Source organism: Sciurus carolinensis, chromosome 5, assembly GCF_902686445.1.
Source record: "Sciurus carolinensis chromosome 5, mSciCar1.2, whole genome shotgun sequence".
NCBI classification, from domain to species: domain Eukaryota; kingdom Metazoa; phylum Chordata; class Mammalia; order Rodentia; family Sciuridae; genus Sciurus; species Sciurus carolinensis.
The window spans coordinates 22,842,346-22,868,369 of NC_062217.1; the positions used below are offsets into that span (position 1 = coordinate 22,842,346).

Here is a 26,024-nt window from a genome sequence, read left to right on the forward strand (position 1 = left end):
TAAAAAAAGAAGGAGTAGGCCGTGAACAAGAATGGTGGTAGTGCTTTCCAAACCTACGGTCAACCATGAACAAATTTCCTGCACTAGGAAGAACATGGATTGTTTAAGGACTGTGAGAAAAAAAAAAAAAAAAAGTGCATATTAAATTAACATGAGAGTGTTGAAAAGTGAAGTCAGAGAAAGATTGGTTCTATAGAGTTGAAGTGATTTTTAAGAGCAATGTTATATAATGTAATCTTCTTTTCTTCCTAAAAGACCCCTCTCTATATGGAAAGTGCTTGGAATGGATGGGAGAAAACATAGTTAGGATTCTATTTCAATATGGAAGAAATTATGGTTGTGGAACAGAATCTACAGGGGATTATAATGTGAAAATAATTAGCAGATAAAGATATTTATTTGGTTGGTGTTGGGGATTGTAACCACCCTTTCTAATCATATTCTCTACCACTGTACTACAAAAGCCTCCCCCAAAAGTATTTTCTACCAATTAATATATGTTAGCTAAGAATGGAAATTGAGGCTACAAGAAATTATTATCTAAAGAACAAAATCCAAATAATATTAAGTACAATTCACATGTTTCTAATAAGAAAAGAAAGCAAAATAAATAATGCAATGACAACAAGTACAAATATCACAAAACCAAAGCACAGACTGAGGATATGTATGGATAGGAGTTTACTGTGAAAGAGCTCAATGGGAAAGCATCTGCAAAAACTCCGGAAAAGCTAATTTTCATCTATCTTTCCATATTTGTGTTCTGCATTTGATGGAGAAATACACAAATTACAATATGGATTTTAAATACCAACCCAAAAAAAAAAGGGAGGGGGAAAGAGAAAGTGAAAACTAAAAAAAGAATAGATTAATTTGCAATAATTTGAAAATAAAAGGAAAGGACATGATCTGAAAATCAATGCATGAGAGGGAGTATTATTATATTATTCTCCTGTTGCTTTTGGAACAAATTGCCACAAATCTAGTGCCTTAAAACAGTGTAAATCATTATCTTACAGCTCTGAAGTCCAAACTAGACTTCATTGGGTTGAAATTAAGGTGTCGGCAGGGCGGTGATCCTTTCTGGAGACTGTGGATGATAATTCCTTGCCTTGCCCATTCTACCTTCACAGAGATTGAAACCCACCCAGGAGTGCTCTAACCCTGATCTATATCCCCCGCCCTTTGTATTTTTTATTTTGATACAGGGTCTCCCTAAGTTGCTTGGGGCTTCATTAAATTGCTGAAGCTGTCTTTTGTACTTTCCATCCTCATGCCTCAGCCTCCCCAGTGGCTGGGATTAAGAGGTGAGCACCACCATGCCCGCAGGATGCATTGTTGGTGCATCTAAATAAGAATCCCTGTGCAAGCATCTACTAAGAGACTCCTAAGAACTGACCAGCAACCTAATTGAATTCAGGAATTGGATTTTTTTCCAGAGTCTTCTCTAACTGCCCCATTGTCTGACATTTTAGTTTTAAACTAAATTTAAAACAAACAAGTACAACCCATTTCAATTATGTTCATGAAATAATGTTCAATTTAACATTAGGTCATACATATGACTCTGAAATAGCATGATTGTCATCTGGTGGTTTAATATTCAAAGAATTATGCAGCACCAATTTAAACTAAAATGTGATCAATTTGCTGGTTCATATTGATAAAAAGTCTTTTTCTTACTCAATGAACCATTAGTAGAAATTCATTAATAACCTCAGGTCATCATTCCTAAGAGAATGATAAAAATAGAAAATGATAAAATTAATTGTTATAAAGAAAAGCACTATGATTGCAAAGCTTTAAATACTCGGGTAAGTAAAACATTGCCAATCAGTGTCCCATAAATGCAACTTTTAGGCATATTTTCAAAAACATTTAAAGTATCTTAGAAAGAAAAAGAACCTCAACCTATATCTTTATCTAATTGATAATGTTTGCAAGAGTTGTCAAACCAGTTTATGAATTTCATTTTCTATATTCTAGATACATGTTCAGATGTTGATATAGATGTATAGATGTATATTCTAGATACATGTTCAGGTGGCCAGGATATCTTGTTGATATAGATGTTAAGTTCCATTAACATCCATCTGCAAGTTTAAGATATTCATGCATTACGTAATGGCAATGTTCCACGAAGAATCTGTCAGATTATGCAGACAATGATAATGACCATAATGTTCTTTTGACAAGGAAATGTCATACCATAAATGTGTCATTTAGAATTCTACATTGAATAAGGTCATCACTGAGAGAACATTTTTGTTTCTCTTTTTAGAAAATGACTTCATAAATGTCTTCATGCTTCTATGTTCTGATAGAAATGACAGTTCTTTCTGAAACATCAACTTTTAGTAGGTCATTCATGAGCAATCTTACAAACTGAGGGCTACGGACACCTCAGCCACAGAGGCCAGTGTTCTCTCAGGATAAAAGAATAATAATATAAGCAAGAATATCAACCAGGAAAGGTTTCAAGAATGTTATTATGTTACAATACCAATTTTCATTTTAAAACTATTTTTGGGTTCCTAAGTATGCTCAAGGCATGAGTTTAGATGCAGAATGTTTTAATCAATAGTAAAAGATAATAATAATAACTATTAATAGAAAAAAGAGATCCAAAGGAAAGTGTTATCTTTCCCGGAAAGTAGCTGTAGGGAGATGCAGCTAAGTTGTCAGGGAAACCATCCATTGGAAAATATGAATATAAATTCTGAATAGTAAATATAAATTATGTAACTGGAGAGGAGAAATGAAATGGATGCCATTGTGTATGAAAACCGTGAAATTGCACCTAACAAATTGCAGGATTATTGGAACTATTAGACAGTCTGGATTTAAATTTAATAAACGAATTATTAGAGACTTCTAACTTTGGGTATAATGATCACTTATGTCAATACAGTGCAGTTTGATGGAGTGATACCTGGAATCTGTTGTTCTGAGCTGCCAATTTGAAAGCCATTTTATTCAATAGAATCCTTAAACTCACCTATTATATGATTTTTCAACAAGATTCCTAAGGTATAATTTGCCTGTGATAAAATGTGTCCATTTTAAAGCACTATTTTACTTTTCACATTTTCACATACTGGCCTTACTACCAGCATATTTAAAGCATTCAAATATTCATCACAAGTAAGACTTCCTTCTGCTCTATGATTATGTACTAGTGAGTTCTTGGAAAGAAGTCTCCATGGGACTACTGAATTTCTTTATGACTGTAAGTGTACTGATTGCTCTTTGTTCCAGATCAACTTTGTGAAGACTTTTAAAATATAACAAAAAGAGTTGTAGAAGAATGAGAGCATACCTCCCTCAAGAGTTAATGGCAGATACCATTGTTGTCCTTTATAATAAAAGCAGTGTCTTCCACGAGAGGGGGGATAAGCATGTGTGTCACCATTATGAAAGATTCAAGTTCCCCGTGCCTATCACACAACCAAGAGTGCACAGGCGTCAGCTCACCCTCTTTTCCGAGCCATGTGGGAACTGGTGCTCAGGAAACTTCAGGCCCAAATGCTAGTACTCTGCCTCCTGCTCTTTTGTGGTGGTGAGTAAGAAACTGAACTTCAACCCTGAGCCTGGAGACTCAGGTCTTCCACCAGCTCTCATGAAACAGTGGCAGGCAAAATCATTAGCTTTCAAGAGGTAAAATCTCAAAACCTTCACTGCCCTTGTCCGTTTGAGGGACAATCATTGGATGCTCAGAAAAACATGACTTTCTAGAAAAAGAAGTTTGGGGGCTTACAGCCAGTTAGTCCCATGGAAAGAAGCCAGTTAATGGAATTTCAGGGAAGGCCATGGAAAGAGGTAATGAATATCTTTATCAAATTGTATGCTCATGTAGCAGTAAAAGGTTTTCTGATTTATTGTTTGCTAATGGGGGGTAGTTGGGAAGGGTGCAGGCAAATTAGTGAAAAGTAGGTCCAGAAATATGTATTGCCGTTCTTGATAATCTGGTCCTCAATCTCAGGTGACCTCATTTTAACAGATACGACCTAAAAGGGAAGAAATTCATGATCCATTTTTGGAAAAAAATTACAGGCACCAATTCACACTAGTTGTAAAAGAAAGGGAATCTGTGATTGCTATGGGCAGAAATAATGAAAATTATTAGGAATTTGGATGGCTGGTTTGGAAAATAAGAACACATGTCAAACATGTTTAAGAAAAATGCCACAGGAGGGAAATGTCACTGCTTAATCCTTTTGCCATCTATCTTACCTACAGTATATCCAAATAAATAAATTACTGGATATATATGGCATTGACTAGTCACTGAGTTCTTATTCCTCCAATTTAGGTTCTATATGATTAAATTGATACAGTAAATGATGAGAAACTGATTCAAAGAAAGTTACATATAATCTTGAATGTCGTCCTTCCTGTCCTGAAAAGGTTCTCTGGTCACTAAGTTCTAACCAGTTAAGAATTTAAGAGAAATTACTTGGTAATGAGACCGCAAATGACCTAGATCTGGTAGTCACTAAAATCCTTTCAAGTGAGTTACAGAGCGCAAAACTTGTGTTTCCAACTAGAAGGAAATTTAGCTAGGGCTGGTTTTTTGTTTTTGTTTGTTTGTTTGTTTGTTTTTTCCAGAAAGTTCTCAATGCTAAAATATCAATGGAGCAGTCATGAACATATCACCAACGAATGAAGAATGAATGACAGGTCAAAAATATTTAGAAATTAAGGAATTCAAGTCAGTATACTATAGAAACACATATATACTCATGTTTATAGTAGCATGATTCACAATAACCAACTCATGGAACCAGGCCAGATGTCTCTCAGCAAATGAATGGATATATAACATGAAGTTTCATTCAGCCATAAATAAGAAGGAAATTATGCCATTTTCAGGAAAAATGGATGAAACTGGAAAGCATCATGTTGAGCAAAATAAGCCAGATTCTCTTTATATGTGGAAACTAGAGAACAGAGTTAAAAAGAAAGAAAAAGAATAAAAGTGATCAGGGAAGAAGACAGGAGGGGAAAGAAAGGGAGGTACAGGAAATGAAATTTATCAAATTATGTTATATGCATTATCACTATGTCATGATGAATCCCAAAATGATCATAATGCAACAAAAAATACACATGAATACATAAATAAAAAATATTTGGAAATTTGTGTATTTGAGTCATGAGCCTAGACCACACCACCTGAAATCAAAAGTGCAGATACTTTTTGACTTATAGTGGTGTTTCAACCTGATAAACCCATCTTAAGTTAAAAATATTTTAAAGCAAAACTGCATTTAATACAGCATATTTACTGAATATCATCATAACTTAGCCCAGTCCACCTTAAACATGCTCAAAATCCTTACATTCACTTACAGTCTTGCAATAATCTTCTAACACAGAGACTTTTTAATAAAATTCTATCTCCTATAATTAATCGAATTCCTGTATCCCAAAATGCTGATAACCTAGTGCACTATAAAGTGTTAGTTGTTTACTCTCATGATCACTTGCTGAATAGGAGATGTAGCTCACTGTCGCTAACCAGCTTGGTGAGAGAAATTATATGGTGTAATTATGAGCCCAGGGAAAGGTCAAAATTCGAAATTTAAAGTATGCTTTTTATGAATGCTTATCATCACACCATCTTAAAGTCAAAGCTATAAACTGAACTATTTTAAGTGGCGGGCCATCTGAGTAACTAAAGCCTGTGAAGGGATCCCTCTGATCCTTCCTCTTCCTCCTCCCTAATTTCAGCCTCCTTAAGGGCAAAGATAATTATAAGTGCAGTTGAGGTTCCCTGTACCCGAGTAAAATTGAAGATTGTACAGATTGTGCTGGGAAATTTTAAGGAGGGTCAGACTCAAGCATATACCTGCATTGAAAATGAGCACTCCAATCAATTAGGGAAGGAATAAGAACAGAATTAAGCTCATAGGGCTTGTGCAGGGTTCACAGAAGAGACCTAAAGTAAGAAGAACTTGAGGGCAGGGTCATTCGGGCCAGTTGTGTGTGCTGTTTTTGCTTTCTTTCTATATCTTAATGTGAAGTTGAAATTGGTATATTATTTATGTGAACTTCTCAGTCCCATAATTGCCAGAGAGCATTTTCCAGATTTGCAAAGGTAACATGAAGAAAAATGCTAGGGAAACACATTAATTCCTCCCCAGTTGCCTCCCTGTCCCCATTCAGATGATCCAACAAAACTGCTACAGAATCCTGAAAGAAGAAAGGAAACCCACAGATTTGTCTGAGGACTTAATTATATAGTGAAAGAAAACACAGTAAGATATACATGTCAATAGAGTGGATATCTGGATGGTTATACAGGCTATTAGGAGTTGAAGGCTCAGAGTGGATTATCTCCTACTGGATTCATTTGTTTCTTTTACAACCCCGGTTGCTTCAGATATTGAGAGTATGACTACACAAAACTCAAAGGTTCTTGGTATCTCACATATTGCCAAGACTCTTTTTTTTATATAGTTGGAAACAGGATGAAGACCATTTGGGAAGGGAGATTAATATGAATTGTGGTTTGGTTTCTTTGGGGTCATTGAAAATAATTTTGTTGTCACTTCCATATTTGAACAAGTCTCAAACCCTTCACAGTTCTTCACAGTAGTCTTATTACATCTTTCTATGTAGGAGATTGATTAAAAATTAGAAATACTTGGGTACAATTATTTTCCGTTAATTTCATGTGCTATTGCTACTCTTTTTTTTTTTTCTTTTTAATTCTGTTAACTTCCAAATTGCTATCCTGAAGTTAAAATTTTACCTCACTATTTCCTGTATTTTAATCAGTAGGAAAATTTTGGAGGTTCATGGAACAAAGTCAGTTAGGTATCTGGAGAAGGAACACTGACATTAATAACTTTATACTTTCATATTTTGAGATTAAGTTGGTTAAAGCAGATTTTTTTTCAAATTATCTATGTAGTCTAGTTTTTATTTTTTTCTGAAATGTTTTTAAACTATAAAATTATAACCCAAAATAAGATTCATTTTCAAAGCATCTATTTTCATTTCATATTGCCTTTCATCTGAGGATCTAACAGCATTTCACAGCTTTTCATGATTTGCCAGAGGCTCAAGATCAGCCCAGTCTGTACTCATGCCTCTGACACCGTCTGCCCCTTTTTAATGAACACCCATAGCATTACTACTGTGGAGCAAAATTCTTGACCTGTTATTCTAAAAACAAAACATTCATTTGCTCAGGAGTCAGCATACAGCTTTCACTGTCCCTGCTGGTTAGGAAAACATCTAAAGTTTTAAAAAAATTACTTTGCAGGATACTTCTTAAAAACTTCATTAATCAAATACAAAGTTAAATAAAAGATTGTAACCATTTTTAAGTACTTTTACACAGGGAACTTTTATTATTTTCTAATGGTCCTTTTTCATGACAGTTATTATTTAAGTATATATTTTTACACAGTCATCAAATGTCTTTGCAACCACCTTAGTGAATTTTTGCCTGAGATATTTATTAAGAAGACTTCACACTTTCTACATATAAAATACATGCATTGGGATAGGAAAGAGAATGAATGTCAACTTTTCTATTATTTCTCCAGTTAAACTTCCGAGAAAACAGAGAGGCATATACTCGTTACACACCACATGGTTATGTTTCCTAATTTTTATAACTTAAAATGCTGCTTTGTTAAGTATAGGAAATTCTAGCAATTAGAATCCCTGGCACCATTAAGAAGTTGACAGTAATTTTTTATTGTTACCCTGAATAAACACATGATATATGATATAATATATCATGTATGTGATATATGACATATATTATATGATATGTAAGTATATCATATATATATACTTGCAAATAAATAAGATTCATTCACTATTCATAAACAGCTGATAACATGAGGTAAGAAAGAAGAAACAATGTTTAATATACTGTCATGTATAGTTATTACTTAAGCAAATTGCATTTTATAAAAATAATGAAAATAGCAATAGTAATGGTGATGAATATAATCTCTCTACTGTCATGTGTCAACTAATTAGAACACATTAAAAAACAAAAAATATAATCTAAATCATCATAAGCACAATTTTATGTGTTAGAAATCATGTCAATATTTACAATGCACTTGCTTATTCAGTCTACCCATGATAAAGGAATTTAATTTGATATTAGAACAGTATATTCCATTTATTTCTGTACTGAGATACTTGGGAAACCCAGTGTATGCCTCAATCTTAATGTCACGTATTCTTTTAACTGGATTAATAAGCACTGCTCCAAGAAACTCATGTGGGTTTCTTGAAAAAAAGTGTTTTTTTTCTTTTCTTGTGAAAGCAGTTCACAAATGCCAAGGTAATGCAAAACTATAAAAGTGTCAATTAAATTATTAGTTAGAATTTATGAAACCCTCTCTTACATACAAATATGAATCAAGGGTTCACAAAAGGATGTCATAAATAAGAACAGATTAAATATTGAATTTATAATGGAAACTCTACACAAATATTGAAATATACTGTGTGGCCTTATTAACTTCAATAGGAAAAGTATTATGAAAATATTTCTCTCTTATAGTCAGAGAAGTGACATTGTAAAGCTATCAAGGAGAGAAGGGCTGAGAGAAGAAGAACCTACATGGAAAAGCTGAAGAGAAACCAAGGGCTGCAACTAAAAAGATGAGCCATTTTAAGTGGCTGATGTGAGACAAGTCCAGTTGAGAACCCAGGCTCTCTGCAGCTACTGCACAAGAACCAGAGCTTGAAGCCAAAGCAGCTTGGTAGAAGATTGGTTTAGAGACCATGTCTCCCAGATACAGGTATCTCTTGCAAAAAAGATTATTCCATATTCTGAGGTGTTTGTAGGATACTATGAAACTGATCCTTCTTTAAAACTAATTAAATAATTCTATAATTGCTAATATAGAAGATACATATTTATGCACATATATATCAATATATATAATATGTAATATTTTAAGTCCTCAAAAAATAATGAACTAAGGTAGTTGTTATTACTATTTTAACTTTAGGGACGGATTAATAAAACATAAAAACTGAGTTACTTGCCCAAGTTCAGGCAACTAGTATATATTTCAAATAAAGAATTTAAATAACAAGTCTGTTTAATTCTAAAAACAGAATTCTTACACGTTTACACACACACACACACACACACACACACGAGTGGTAATAAGATAATAAAGAGTGATGGAAATTATCTGTGAGTTGAGTCAATAATTTATATGATGGAGATTGGCTTGTAACTTTACTGGAAACTATTATTTTCTGACATAATATCAGTGTTGTGGGCTTCTGGACATCAGTGGAAATCCCAGAGGACAAGTTGGAAACCTTCAGATATGGTGCAGGAATGAATTAGACATGGATAGTCCTTCAATTTCAACATTTTAATTAACTGTAAAGTGCAACAATAAAATACAGTGATCCAATCTGTGAACATTGAGAACTTTTAATAAAACGAGTGTAGATTATTTTTCTCCTTTCTTTTTTGTTGTTTTGTTTTGTTTTGTTTGTTTGTTTGTTTGTTTTTTGGTGCTCTTGTAAACCTTCTGAATGGTGAAAGATGTGACCTGGAAGGGACATTTATCATACAGCATATGATGTGAGGAGTCAGACACAAACTGTACTAGGAACAAAATGTTTCTTTTAACATGTATACATTTGTCCATTTTAAAATAAAAATTAAGGTACATGTGCTGTATAAATTATGAAACCATTTTTCTTCTATATATTATTCTCAACTCTCAAGGCTCTGTTGATATCTTGAATATTTCTTGAAGTGACCCTATTTGGTTTATTTCCTTTTTTGGTTCTGATTTTCACTTGAAATTACCATGCCATCAAGGTGCTGTTAAATGTGGACTGGGACTGAGCGCAGACATGCCTATCTTATGTGTCTTTATTCCTGTCTATTCCCAGAAAGAAAACTTAGAGCACCAAGACTAAACAGCATCTCATGCTGTAGAGCTATATCCTGAATAAAAACAATACCACCGTTGACAATGAAGCTCTCTCTATAAATTTACCTAGCCATGATTGACAAAAATATAAGTGGATTTACTGGAAAACAAATTTCTCAGTTATTGAACATTAATGAACTCAGGGAAAAGTTGAAAATCTGAATGTTTGTTGCATATGGAAGCACCCAACTCTCTTTCTTCAAAGATAACAGCATTGTACCTCTGAGAACTGGCCCTACCTTCCTCTTAGGGCACACTGTGGTGTTTTCAATCCACTCTCCCAGAGAGTGTGTGGTCTTCTGCAATAAAAACAGCTGAACCACTCATAACATTTTTAACAAGTTATGTGAAGTCATGATGCTTTTATCAGACATGTTAAAAACTAATTCTTAATTATTTGAAAATGTAGGTGTTAAACATAATTTTACTTACAACCCTCATTTACCTATGTCTTAAAATTTAAAATGAATTTTAAAGCCTCTATTATGAAATATTATCAGAGCAGGAAAAGATGATTAAAAGTAAATTTGTTACACATGCTCAATTTCTCTTATTTGACTCTGATGTTATATATGTGTGTGTATGTGTGTGTACATGTATATTATTATATGCACTCATAAATGCATGTGTATAATGACAGAACATTCAATGATTGAAATATCTTGGGTCTGAGCACTAAGTTTACTTCTGGCATGAGCTTAATGAATGGTACTATATCCCATGACCTATATATTAGGATAAAAGCTAAATATGTCCTAGGAATAAAATTAATTAATTTATTTATTTATTGAATAAAATGTTTATGTTACAGCAGTTCTGTGTTAGTGAATTTAGAAATATAAGGCTAGTAAATTTCCAGTAAGATCTAAATTATATTTATGTTAATTTGCACTTAGCATTTAAGAATTTCAAAATATTACCAAGTTCTATTTATTATAAAAAAGACATCTTACCTTTCATCCTCTAACAAAAATAAGAATGTTTATGTTTTTTGTCCCTTTGGGGGATGTTTTTCCCTCATAATTAGGTTGTCTTTGTTGTTTTAACTCAGCTCTCAGATGTGGTTGTGAAAGGTAAGATTTTATATATATATATATATATATATTATTTAATATATATATTTTATATATATATTATTTATTTTATATATATATAATCACACACACACACATATGTGTGTATATATATATACACACTAGGTTATGTTAGCAGCATATTTTTGCAGCTTCTACCTAGTTTGAAGAAGAATCTAAAAAATCATAACTAAATACGAAAAATGTTTTAGGCTGATGAAGATTATTTTTCTGCTTAAGATATGAAAACACATTTTGTGAAAGTTTTATTAAGTATCTGAGCTTTTCTCACACTGTAAAAAGAAAAAGAAATGAGGTATTCTCCTTTTTCACTTTTTGCCCTGTTCTGGCAACAGGGCAAAAGTATGTGAAGAAATATATCTGGCCATAACATCTAGTATGGAGAAAATAGGCAAAAGCATAGGGAAAGTCAGGTTATGAATTAACTTTATTTATTTCTAGCTATTCCAATCAGGGTAAGATTTAAAGGGCCACAAAGCCAAGTGTAATAACAGTATAAATTTCCATCAATCCTGAACCAGTGGAGTTTCTTCAGGAACCCTTTTCATTTATTGCTTCTAGCTTTTTTTATGGACTTTCAAGATTTTCTGTGTCAATACACAGAATAATCTATTTAATGACGTACATAAATAATTTAAAGGTAAGAGGTTTTTCTAAAGTTCAAAGAGAAAAATATTTTTAAAATAATAATTATAAGAGAAATATAGAAAACAGTGGTCCAATATCATTACAGAAAACTCATGATTATTGTGGCAAATTCTTCACTAAAATTCTCAGTTCCTAATATAAACATTATCTTGCCTGCCCTCCTGTAACAGTAGCTGGAAAGTGATGACTGTGTTTCCTTAATTCTAGTACTTTCACTTGTGGTCCAGATTCTGTTAAACATACTTTGAATGCAGAAACACACAATGCTAAAATATGTCTATGGGCAGTCACAGAGCATCTTGTAGGCAGAAGCATTGATTGCTATGGGTTAGCTATTGGAGAAGTTCTGTTTTTCATGCCCTAGAATTTAATATTGTGAGAGGATGTCTGAGAAGGTCATGAGGTCTCTGATACAAATATATGATAGTTGGGATTTTCTTTTAGTTTTATCTATATCATTTAAGCTTCAGTCTTTGATCTCCAAAGATAATTTTGAAATGTTTTCAGTATTTTGTATTTAATCATTATCTGCTTAAATGAATTATACTAAAATTTCTTGCCCCCAAATTCATACCCTAAACAATAGAATAATTGATGACAGAGACTTTGTAGGCAACAAAACTAATGGATACAGGAATTCAGGATAAGTTTTCTTAACCCCTTCATTGTATTTGTAAGTAGTAATCATCCAGTTACCATTAGACTAATTGATTCTGGTGATTCATATCAGCAGGAAAACAAGACATCCTGAACAGCTGGATTGATGGGTGTAACAATGGCAAGGTTGGATTACTGAATAGCACTAGAAATAGACTAATTTGACAGCAAAGCATGAGGAATACAAAGGCTGAGATACCTAAGGGCGCCTAACTGTTGCAGGTTTTAAAGAAAAACAACTATATTCTCAAGACAAGTTTTCTACTCAAGACCTGTTTATATTAACATTTCAATGAGTACTACAAAATGTCTGTTATCAACTAAAACAATTGAGTTCTCATAACTAAGAATCTGATTCTAGAGAGTTTATGCTTGAGAGTTATTTAATTATACTAGTTGTATTCAAAGCTTCACAAAATTGGAAAGTGAAACTTAGAACATTAAGTCAGGAAATTTGGAGTCCCATAGTTAGAACAATAAATTTATTAATACTCGAAGCAATTTTGATACCCCAAACTAAGTTTCACTTAAGAACTAATGGACTTTTTTCTCTATATAAAGATGATGTTTTTCCTTTTTAAAAAGTTTCATGGGTTACTTCACTGGGATATTAAACTCCTTATTCACAATTTCACTACCCTCCCTCCTGTCCTCTGTATTCACTGAAGAAACAAAGCCTCAGCCTAACACAGAAACTAATGACAAAGAAAAACTCAGAATTAAGAGTTGCAAGTTCTGAAAACTCAGTATTATCATAATTCCCATTAGAAACTAGACCAGGTAAATAAATTTAGAGCATTCAAAATTTACAAACACATGTGCACTAAAAACACCCTGTTTCCAGATGGATTGTATCAGAATCTCTGCTGCTATGAAAGTAATGCTGTATCTTGAGGAACCTGCCACTGTAAGTATCACTATAGAGACAAGAAGGATTCAGAAGTGATGGTTTTTATCCCCCACACAATAGCTTTACTCCAGTTTGGCCTGTTCTGATATCAGATGGTGCTTAGATTCTGTAAAAGAATCAAAATCCAAATCAGATGGTGTAGCCAACTGCACTAGTTGCCATTCCCATTTATATTCCCTTTGCTGGAGAAAGTCAAAACAGTCCCTAGGATGATGGTTTGCAGTTATCGATTGACAAATGTTTTTTCACATAGCAGTAAACTAAGTTTCATTTCCCTTAATACTGTAGGAACCGTAGGTTAATTGTTTTGTTTTACTGTCACAATTCTTTGGATTTGTTCTATAATATATTCATAAGGAATTTGAGAATTCATGCTGATTTAGTACTTAATGACAGGGTTCTGTGGAACTGGTTAGGCAGGAAGTGTGAAGTACATAAGGGGCATTTCTAAAACATCTTTGCGCTAGAGTTTAGGATACACATCCATTATTTCAGGTCTGCCACCACTATGACCCACCTGTATAGAGTTCTCTGGGGCATATCAGAATGTCTTCTCCAAAATTAAGAGTCAACTAAATATACCATGTGTCTCACAGACTCAGAAAGTACTTGATGGTCTCTGAGTTTTGTTGGCAACTTACCCAACATTCAGTTTGATGACTCTTACCCAATGGGAAATTGTATCAGTCAAAGGATATAAAAATGAATATGTTAAATGGGATGTTTGGACTGCATTTTGTACATTATATTCCACCCTCCTATTGCTGTAACAAGGGAGCATAGAGCAAGAAAGAAAGAATGTTCTGTCATTGGAATAATAGAGTAACAGATAGGGAGAAAGAAAGAAGAGAGAGAGAAGGAAATGGTAATTATTGGATTGTTTGAACTGAATGAATCTGATTAGAAGCAAAAGTGATGCTGAATAACACCATCCACATGTTATAATGATATGAAAGAACACAAAACACTTTCTAGCCCTACATTCTGGGGATAAAAATAAAAACTAGTTTGACCCAAATAAGAACTGGTTTAAAAGAGTTTATAATCTATCAGAAATAGACATTGAAATACACGCATGATGGGGAAAAAATCCTTAAAGAAGATGTTGACTAAGGCAGAAAAATTAGTTAATATTTATATCCTTGTGACTAAATTCAGAAACAAGAACTCTAATAGTTATCATATGTTCTTTCAAAGAATTTTATTTTGGATTGCTTTCATGTGCAATTATATATTTAATATCTGCCCATTTCACTCACTGTCTATGATTGGGCTTGCTGGTGAAGTTCATTATTAAGTTCATAGATTATAGGCTGGATTGTGAGTTTTAGAAGATGGGATATCCATATTGCCAAAGATAGATGTGTTAACTGATAATACTTGGATTTTCATTCCTAAGGAGCTATTGTACTTAACACTATTCAGAAGAAAAGAAACATACATAGGAGCGTGATGTTGGTCCACGTATCTGTGGTTGCACTGTTTCTACGCAGGTATCAGAGACAGGATGACCCGTTACTGATTCCTGCAGATTAGCTCACAGAGTATTTATTCAAAATATCTATATTTAAAACTTACCCTGCAGAGTGAATTCACATGACCTGAGTTTTGAGAAGCAGAAATACTAGAGAAAGTCACCAAAAAAGTGGACATACGCAATGCAAATTGGTGACCGCATTTAGGAAGACTATGTCAGTTGCAGTGGTAACAGATGATCTCAGACCATTGTGCGGAGGAACCCTTTATCTATTTCTAAAGTAGGTCAGAAAGACTCTGGCAGCAGTGGGAATTCATTTTCACCACAAAGGACAGTTGTCTAGTGAGGTGATGCCCTGGCTATATTGTTACTAGCTGAGAAGCAACAATTAAGCACTCTTGGCCTCCCAGAAATTTCAAGAACTACACAATGCAGCACACTGTTCACTGTTGTTCAAAATACCTAACAGAATTTCCTGTTATTAAAATTCCTGATAAAGAAAATATGTTCCCAGTAATGTAGGTTATATTCCCAAAATGCAAGGATGGGTTAGTAGTATAGACTGTAATGTTCTTTCCTTAATTTATGGAGATAATGAAACCAACAAAGAAATATGTTCCATAATAGTTAGAACAGCACATGTCTTCATCTATCTCAGATACAAATATTAAAAATAACGTAAATTCCATATTTGTCTAAAGTATATCTAATCTAATATATATATATATCTACTGCAGATATATATTAAAGATTAAATTCTATGAAGGTACTAAAAGTCAGAAAAAAGAAAAACAAGTATGTTCACATCACAGCTAGTATTTAACTTCCTTTTGAGATCTTATTTATTAATAGAAGAACAGCGAAAAGGTATAGATATATAGGTATAAAAATCACAATCTCACAATTTCTATAATTTGGTCACCCAAAATATCCTTGAAGATCAACTAAAATCATCATAAAATTAGCAATAATACTTAAGGAATGGCCAGGATAATTTAAAAACACCAAAGAAGCAATAACTTTTATGCCAGTAATGGTAGAAAATGTAATGGGAAAATATTTCTTGTGATCTCAATAATTTTTTAATAGTCCCATGTGGACTGAGTTGTTGGGCTTTGATAGCATGTGTGGCAGGAGATCAGAGGCAGAGGAAAGTCATAGCATAGTACCACCAACACCTCTGGGGTCTGAGTCTCACATCAACATTTATACCTTGGTTTTAGGGGGAAGCAGTGAAGAAGCTGGCATTTGGGAGACATGAAGTCTTAGCTAACATTGAAACTAATTGTGGATAGTTCTAGTGATATGAATAATGTACATTTTCTGTTAAATTAGTACAACTCCAGGAATATTACAGGCTTTATCATTATCACCAAGATTCAATTGCTTCCACCATATTTATGTATCTATCTATTAGATGGGACTGTAGCTCAGAGGTAGAACCTGTGCCTAGTATGCATATGGCACCAGATTGGATCCACAGCACCATAAAATGAAAACTAAAAACTAAAATGAATAATCCAAAAAGCAATTCTCTATCAATGTGAATATCTTTGTGCATCTGTATCACTTGAGGGAGAAAATATTTCATATGTATTTTCTGTTAAGGAAAACATACTCAATCCTTTACAGCACTTCCTAGGATAGATCTGGGGAAAGTAGGAAGCAGTTGCCTAACAATCTAGTGTTCTATGATATTTTAAAAGGAAATGTCACTTTTCAGAAGTCTGTGTTTTCAGATAATTTCCTTGAATATCACTTAGCTTCTTAAGTAAAAGCAATCAGAATTATACAACATTTTTCTGTATTAAACTATAATACTTTATTTGAAATGCAGCTTATTTTCAATCTTACTTAATTCATCCTAGTTAAAATATATTTCATGTGAATCCCATATAATAGACAATAACATATTACCGTATTGAAGCATAATGAAACTAAAAGCAAAGTGTACTCTGTGAAACTGTGCAGGAGAATTTTAAAAGAAATGACCTTATTTTATAAATCCATTCACTGTTTCTAAAATGATATCTATCATTATCTTTTAAAATTCACTGAGATTTTATAAACAAGTAAGAACTTTGATGGAAGATTCAAGAAAAGTAGATTCATTCAATTACTCTGTAATATAAACTAATAAGGTCAAATTTTTATTTCATTCTTCTGTTCCTGCTCCTGTGCTCTCTCTCTCTCTCTTTCTTCCTCTCTCTCTCTCTCTCTCTCTCCACACATACACACACACACACACACACACACACACAGTCACAGAAAGACGTGTACATACAAATATATCTATAGTTGTCTATTAGACAATATCTTTACCATGCTCTGTAATTTTAAAAATATTCAACAAATAGATAAAAAGATGTCATTTATTGGGCATCCACAAACTTTAGGCACTATCCTTAAAGGTACTTTGAATTTTAGCAAAATAGTATGTTATTTTATTGATTATGATTAGTTATGGTCATGTAATCTTAGCTTTATTGATGATCATTCTAAGTTTGTGCATACACTTTTCTTTGGGGAATAGCCAAACAGATTCACACATCCACATTATAGACTACCACTCAGTAATAAAATGGCAAATCTATTTGTATATAAAAAGTATGGCTGAGTCTAAAGTTTAGAGAAAATGTCAATCCTATAATACATGATTCCATTTATGTAACAGTCTTAATGAGATGATAATACAGAAATGGAAAAACGATTAATTGCTCACAATAGTTAAATAGCTAGGGATACAAGGCAAAAGGTTTGAGTATAAAAAGATAATAGAATGAGTCAAACATCATTACCCTTTGTACATGTATGATTACACAAACGGTGTGACTCCGTATACAATCAGAAAAACGAAAGTTGTACCCCATTTGTGTACAATGAATTTAAAAAATATATAAAAGAAAATTTTAAAAAAAGAACAGGAGAGATCTTTGTGATGGAAATGTTCTGTATTTTGACTGTATCAATGCCTATCTCCTGGCTGTGACCTTGTACTCTAATTTTGCAAGACGTTTCCATTGAGAAGGGCATTGTCTTGGTAAAGGGTTCATGGAATCTTTATTGTTTGAAAAAATTACATGTGGATTTATAATTCTCAAAATTTTGATTTGTTATTATGCTTTTAAAACTTTCTAGCACACATGATTAAAACACCTGTTGATAACATAGATGAATATTTATTTTCCAGATTTTTATTATTGAAAAATTTTAAAGGTGTGTTTTTTAAATTAGAACAATATAGAATACTACAATTTGGTTAACTATAATGGAAAACTTCATGGAGACACAATATTTTATTGTTATCAAATGGTTACTTTGGACAAATAAGAGGCAAGATATGTGCTTTCAAATTCAAGTATTCTTTTAACTACTTTTTTTTTCTTCTGACTACTTCTATTGTTCTTTTAAGACTGGGCATACTGTTTGAGATTATATGGTATTGAGTATATTAAATTAAGCATGTAATGGGGAATTCATTACTTCCATTAATTAAGGATCTTTATGACTTGAAAAATGAAAATGTCATAGTTTACAGCAGTTCCAATACAAGTGAAATAGTTGTTATTCTTATCTGGGCCAACAGTACATTCATTTTGCAATCTGGTTCACTTAAACCTCTGCATTTTTATTTGTTCAATTTCAAGGAATTTTCAGTGGTGTCCAATTTCTTCCTAGGAATATACATTTCTCAACACTTAAACAACATTTAATTTTTCAAAAATATTCTATATTTGGTACCAGATTAGGCAGTTGGCAGTGAAAAAAAATATTGACCTAACAGAATCTTTAACTGTCATTATGGGTGAAGCACATATTAACAAATATGGAGACACGGTGAGACATATAAATACAAGTTAAGTGCAATAGTTAGCTGCAAGGCCACTGGGGAATCCCTTTCTCAAGAAATAGTGTGATCTTGGTTAGGAGTTCAGTAGAGCTAGAAGAGAGAGAGAGCTGAGCCGCCAAATGTTAAGAATGGTCGAACCAACTGGCCAGCAATGAAAGAGCTAAGCCTTTCCCAATTCCTTAACTCTGACAGTACAGGCAAAAGGCCAAAATTAGAGAAAGCTCTTACTTTCCCTGAGCAATTTTCCCACATGAACCAGGAGGATGCAAGTTGAGGGTCGGGAGGATGTGGGTAGAGATGGAGTCTTACACATGGAGGGGGCCCAAACAAAAACCTCCTGCACTATTATACTCCCAGGGGTTAGGAGGAAGCCATGAGGTAGGTATTAGCATGAAATAGTACTGCATGTTGAGTCAGATGAAGAAAATTATTTTTCATATTAGTTTCCTTCTACTTACCCACTCCTGTAAGGGCATCTCAACAGAGGTGCATCCAGAAGACCTCTGCCTGGCACCACCTCATATTAAGACCTCTGGGAATGGAGGTGCCTTGACAGGAGCAAAAATATCCAAGGAGTAGGACTGGCCAGGGAAACCTGAGTCGATGATAGCAGCTCTCTTCAGTAACTACAATACACTGGCTCTGCACCAAGTTACCTGGTGTGGAGAGGGCAGCTATCCCTGCAAGACCTGCCAAGAAAAGCCTTGGCAATCATCTGTGGACAGACCTGAAGAGCCAGGTAGGTTTTTAAATCATACTCCTTAATTCTTATGAAGATTGCATTGGGGCGAGGCTGATGAAGAATGGAGTAAGACTTTATGGTTCAGATTCTGCAAAGCACTGAGCCAAAAACAAGGTAGAAGAGGAGGGAGAGATGCTGGGGCAGAAGCAAGAACAGGAGAAGAGAATGACTAATTAAAAGAAATAACCAATACCACTGGAGGTTATTGATCAAGTGAGTAAAGGTAAGGGAGAAATCAAAATGGTAGTTTTCAGAGTGAAGTGTGTATTCTCTTTATGGATCAAGTTAAGATATTTGGAAAGTATACTAAAAGCGATGAAAACCTAAGGAAAGTTTGAAGCAGTCAATTTACATATTTAAGTTTTCCAGAGAGTTACAATTCCAAATGCTTGTGCAAAGTGCATTATGGTTGCTGTATGGCACAACTGGAAATGGATGGACAAGTAAATTGATGTTGCAATAATTCAGAATATTTGTTGGTTTCTATGATATGATGCAATAGGTAGCAGAAGAAAAGGAGAAATATTGGCCAAATTGAAAGATTATGTTTTGAGTTATAATTAATATTCTTAATTTTGTGGTATGAGAAAATAAAGCATGAACCAAAAATGAATTCTGGTGCTATCTATGATCATCTGAGTGTATGGAGAATTTTTTTATTCATTTTGAAACATTGAAAAAAGGCAAATTTGGTAGAAAATAAAAATATCATTTTAAGGATGATAAGATGTTAATATAGAATAATAAAGAAAAATACATTGCTGCAGTAAATGTTTATAAAAATGTTTAAATATATGTAAAAATACTATTTGATAAACATAATAGTTTAGATACATCTTAATTGATTTGGGGCATAGAGCTACTTAGCTTAATTTGATTTTTAAGGTAAAGAGTTTCAGAGCATTGTTATAGCACTAGATTAAAAATAAAAAATAGAAATGATGGCTTCTTCATTTATCAAATATTTATCATCTAATCTTCATTCATCAACCATTTAATGACCTTATTCCCAAAAGTTGGCTGTTAAACTTCTGTTAGATTTAAAATTTACCAGAACGACCATTTTGAGAATAAGAGCCAAGCAGTAAGTACTTTCTATTATGAGACATGCACAAGGACAAAGTCAGAGTATGATTTAGTAATTTTTATCCAAGCTTTCAGTATGGAAAAGGCCATGATACTGTATGAAGAAAATTGACTACCCTCTCTCATATTGCATGAAAATATGTACCTATGCCAGGTTGTTCATCTTTGAGATATGTGTCACAATAGTTTTATGGAAGAAATAAGTATTGGTGAAAAATGAAGGATGGCAAGATTATTTTCTGCCAAATTTATGTGACTATTGATCTTCTTTTATTGGTAATATTTTTATGGGTACTTCCCCTAACTTGGGAAAATTACACAATAATTTAGTGAAGTTTATCTGAAAATATGTAAACATATATCAGTGTTTTTTATTAAACATAGATCAACTGATTTTCATAAAAACCTTGAACAGTATAAGGTTTGAAGTTTGAGACTGATGAAGTATTAAAATCTCAGATTAGGCATCTTGTAAAAATCTCACAGAAAAACTCTTTGATGGCATAGGGTTTCAGATCTATCTCAGATTCAAATCTCATGTTCTTTCCACTATTCAATTATACTTCATAATTAAAATAATGAAAATAGTAAGAGTAGTAACTTTGTGTTTAATTCTTTATGGGAATTGGATGGAATTTTAAATTTCTTAATAGAAAAACACTCTTCTCACAAATGTTATTGCTGAATGTTTAGGAAATGAAGTGAACAAATTTTTAGTTCACAGTTGTCATCATCATGTGTATATATATGTACACATATATATACATATATAAAATAACTTAAAAAGGATGTTATTTACCCTATTTTAACTTCTTTTCAGGTTAACATTTTTTTCTTTCTAATTTATCAACTATTTATGAGATGTCTTCTGAATATCCACCAGGATACAATATACTAGGCTTTTATTGTTTGTTTTTGTGGTGCTGGACCTTATAACTTTCAGGTAAATGCTCTACAACTGAACTACATCCTTAGCCTTCTATACTAGGGTTTTTTTGTTTGTTTGTTTGTTTGTTTTTGTTTTTGTTTTCTTTTTTCAATGAAAGCCTCATTTTGAAATGTGTTTTTCTTTAAGCAATGAAGGTGGTAGAGGAGATTCCTCTTCTTTCTCAATAAGTTGTTTGTTACACTGCCTACACAAAGGATCAATTAAGAAAGCCAAAGAATAAGGTGTTGCATTTCTTTCAAAATAATTTAAAATATATTAAATTTGCCTAAGGCAGATTTTGTAGGAATGAGGTGTTTTGATTAGATAGGTACATCCCACTGGAGGAGAACAGTACTTTTAAGGAGCTGTTTTTGTTTAGGGTAGTTGAGACTGACTAATGAACCCAATGAGGTCAAGCAGCAAAGACAGATGTACATAAGAGTATAAGCTGAAGTGATGACAACACCGAGTCTTTAAACGACTAGGACACTCCTCACAATTGTTCCATTAAGTACTCTGCTGTTTAGATACAATGGAGAAAGAAACAGTTGTACCTTAACATCTGTTTAGAAAATACAAATAAACATAATGCTAATAAATGGCCAACAACTGACAACTCAGTAACCATTTGAACAGTCATGCATTTAGGAACACATCCTCATAATCTGACATACGAATTTCTCATCTCCTGCACATGCGCACCATTTTAAAAAGAAAAAACAGCCAATAATAGTGTCTGTTATCAGTCAGGAGCACAGCCTCTGATCTACCTGTCACTGGGGAACACCGTACACCAAAGGCTGCATGGCCTATCCCGCTGGTCAGAGGGAGCTGAGCAATGTACTTACCAACATCAAAGCAGCTCTGAGCATAGCAGGAGGGGACATCAAACCATGCCACCACTGCACTGGGAACAAGGATGTCGGCACAGGAACTTTGCCACCGATGAGGAGAGGCTCTGGATGCCTACTCTCATCGTCAAAACATCAGTAACTGCACTTTGAATCAAAATGACTAGAATGAGCTCCACAGCTGCTGATCACAGTGGACTGATGAGTTACCGTAAGGCTGTCACTGCAGAAATGGGGCTTCCTCCTCTAAGATGGACCTGCACGTGCCATGGAGGAAGAGATCCATGACTAGTCCACTGGAGTCTAGTTGGCTACATTCTATTCACAATCCCAAAGAACTTCTATTTCAGTCTAAGAACAGATGTTTGGCCTATCATTCCAGCTGTTCCTTTGCCTGGAAGATTTATTCTGCTACAAAGAAAATGAGATGTGCAGCATTGCTTAGGAAGTCCTGTATGTGAGGAAATCTTTCATTTCGGGGGGATTGGCAGTGCTAGGACTTGGTAAGTTGTCAGGAAACTTCGAAGGGCTTTCCGGCATAAGTGCTTCAGTGAGGATAGAACTCTAGAAGCAGCCCAGAACTGGACATGGCCATCTCTTGTCCCTGTGGCAATAACTCCACCATGTGGAAAGAACGTGCAGCAAAGCCCATTGGTCATGGGAGCAAATGCAACGGGAGCCTTCAGCTCCAGGGCCCAGATCCTGAGGAGCCTGTCGTCTGCCACTGTGGCAAGGTACAGGCCTTCAGGAGAGAAGCACACGGATCTCAGTGAGCTCATGTGGACATCACTGTCATCCATGGCAGGCTCCAGCTGGGTGTGGTGGAGTGACATCAGCCTCTCGCCCATGAAGGGATCTCACATAATCACGTTGGTATCATAAGAAGTTGTGATAAGCAAGGCAGAGTCTGGGGAGAAGTCACAAGAAACAACACTGCTTTGGGGGCCTTCTAGCTTCCGGATTTGTGCTCCATAGAAAGACCGACTTCTCTCCAGCTGCAGAGCACAGCCTACTGCAGTCGGGGGAGATGAAGCAGCAGTAAACCCACCGTAGGTGGCCCGATAACACCTGAATCTGTTTACCGTGTTTATTCAGGTCCCAGATGCGAAGAGTCTTGGCCCATGATGCAGAGATCAAAAAATCAAACTACCACTAGGTGTGAAGCTCAGATCTCTCACAACTTCTTGGTGGCCAGAAAGATTCAAAAGCAGGAGCCCTGTCTGCACCTCCCAATCTTGATCTGTCCATCATTGAGCCCTGTAGCAAGGATCAAGCAAGAGATGTCTGGCACTTGGGGATGGTGGCGTGCCCCGAGCTTCCTGCTGGGTGGAGAAGGCCACGGGCTGAAGGCCAAAGCCCAAACAATCTGACCACAGTCCAGTGTCTTCTCCTTTGGACTCCCTCGTCCTTTTGTATCATTTTTGCTGCTTCGACTTTTGGCTTCAAACCCTTTAGGGATGAACCGCTCCTCTAGTGGCCAGGGGATCAGCTTGACGATGCAGTGTCCTTGAGACCAGGCAAACCAGGAGCCATCTGGGGAGAAGGAGACACTCCAGGTCTCACAGCTCGACTTCCAATAAAACTGGTAGGGGCGCCCAGGCTTGAATTTGGCCAGTAGCAGCGGTTCCTCTCCGGCCTCCTTGGAGGACGCGCACACCTCACGCTGCAGGCCGGCCCTCATGCCGGCCCCGCCCCGGCCCCGCCCCGCCCCGCCCCACCTCTGCAGCGCCGGCCTCCACCCAAGAGGTCTTCAGCTCTTCCCATTACGTCAGTCACGTGGCGGCGGGCGCGGGCAGGGACACACAGGGGTGGGGACTGAAGGGTAGGGGGCCTACACTAGGTTTCCATGACTTATTTTTGTTAGAGTCACTTGTTAAATGTATTTCAAAACTCATTTCAAATTGGTCACACATTAAGATCTGATAAATTCTAGCTAATAATTCTGTTTCGCTGTATAACAGTTATCCATTCTAGACCAGATATATGATTGCATGAACTGTGTTAACTCTATATCATGTGCAACCAAAAGAATGAGAAGTTATGCTCCATTTATGTGTGACATGTCAAAATGCATTCTACTGTCATGTATAACTAGTTAGAACAAAAAAAGAACAAAATTTAAAATAAAATAAAATGAGACTATGAGAATAAAGCACTTCTTACTGCTGCACTATGATGTACGTATATTTGTGTGATTTGAATAAAATTGCTTCAAGACTTGAGTCTGAGAAAAATTAGCAAGAATTTTCCATACAGAACGATTTTGTTGAAAATCTCTTTGTTATTACTATTCATGGAGTTGTTGGTAAGATGATAAAATATGATTATGCATATACTAGGAATAAATCACACCTAAAATTTGTAAAAAAAAAAAAAAAACTAATAAATGGTAAACTATATTATCAAACCTAAATGATACTAAACATGATTAAAATATTCTGAGGGTACAATAAACCACTCTTTTTTTACCATAATGTAAAAAAATTCACTTAAACCAATAGAAAACAGGGTGACTAATATTATTAGATTCTTCTAAATGATTGTTGGTGTATTACTATTAATTATAAATATTTCCAAAAGTGCAAACTTAGAGTATAATACAATATTCTGGTTACTGCAAGTTAGATAATCTTAATCTAACTAGGCAAGACTCCTATTACAATTAGAAGTGCTAATATCCCATTAATAAGAATAATAAAAAACAATTTAATTTCTTGGACCCTTTTTAGTACTTATTTTAAACAAAACTGAATGAGATTTAAGTACTCTGGAATATCAAACATTGAAAAGTTAACGTTATTGATCAATGCATAGATACCAGCTCATTTTCATTGCAGAGCTCAATCCTATGGTTTTGACATCTTGCATTTAATGTAGTTAAGGATGGCTCCACAGATGTGAGACCATTACAAATGCAAAGAACTCTGTATCTAAACAATTTTCTTTATGGAAATTTCAGAGTTGGGGATCACTGTTATGGAATTCTTCATAATTTTATCTTTAATTTGTGATTTTGAAGTAATGTTGAAACCATATAATGTGCATGGGTTGCTTTGCCACACACCCTCTTACCTACTGCTTCTCCTTGACTGTGCAGAATTGGTTCTGGCTGTTCCCTGGATGCCACATTGCTTCCCAAACTCTTCCCCCATTCCTCTGCCATTGCTTCCACTGCAGGTAGCCTCCAAGGGGTGAACAGTGGGTTAAAGAAAGAAGGGACAGAAGAGCAGTAAAGGAAGAGCACAGCAAATAGGCTTGTTTTTTTTTTTGTTTTTTTTTTTTTTTTTGCATCTATTGGGAATTATTGTGGGCCCAGGGAAGGTTGAAATGGGTCACATATGACCAAGAACCTCTTGTGGGATCACTCCAGCACCTCCACCATCCAAACTCTGGGCTGGCAGTGCCAAAGGTTTACAGAGGAGAATTTGGTGGCATGAGCTTCTTTCCTACTATGATTGTGGTACTGTGTCCCAATAGAAAATTACAATTTAGGGCCACTCTGCACCTGTTTGGGTCTACAATAGACTTGTGAGTATCCACAGCCAAAGAAACAAGACATAAAATAATAACAATAACAACAAGAAAAATTGAAATGACAAGTTGACAGACTGGATGAAAAGAAAAATACATTTCAAATTTTTGCAACATTTTAATGGCAATTTCCTCTTCCTTTTGAGCACACAGATCCCACATTTTTAATTGCACCAAGTCTTGCACATTGTATATCTGTATCTGAATCTGATGGTAATGCACTGGTCATAGAAAAATATGACTCTTATAGTAAGTCCTTAACATTGTATGTAGCTCTTTGTACTTTTAAAGCATTTTTCCATACAT

The 26,024-nt window shown here is 34.7% G+C and overlaps 1 pseudogene; it reads right to left on the bottom strand.

Moving 5' to 3' along the window:
- Positions 1–22,628: 22,628 nt before the first annotated feature.
- Positions 22,629–23,868, bottom strand: LOC124985528 (WD repeat and SOCS box-containing protein 2-like; annotated as a pseudogene).
- Positions 23,869–26,024: the final 2,156 nt, after the last annotated feature.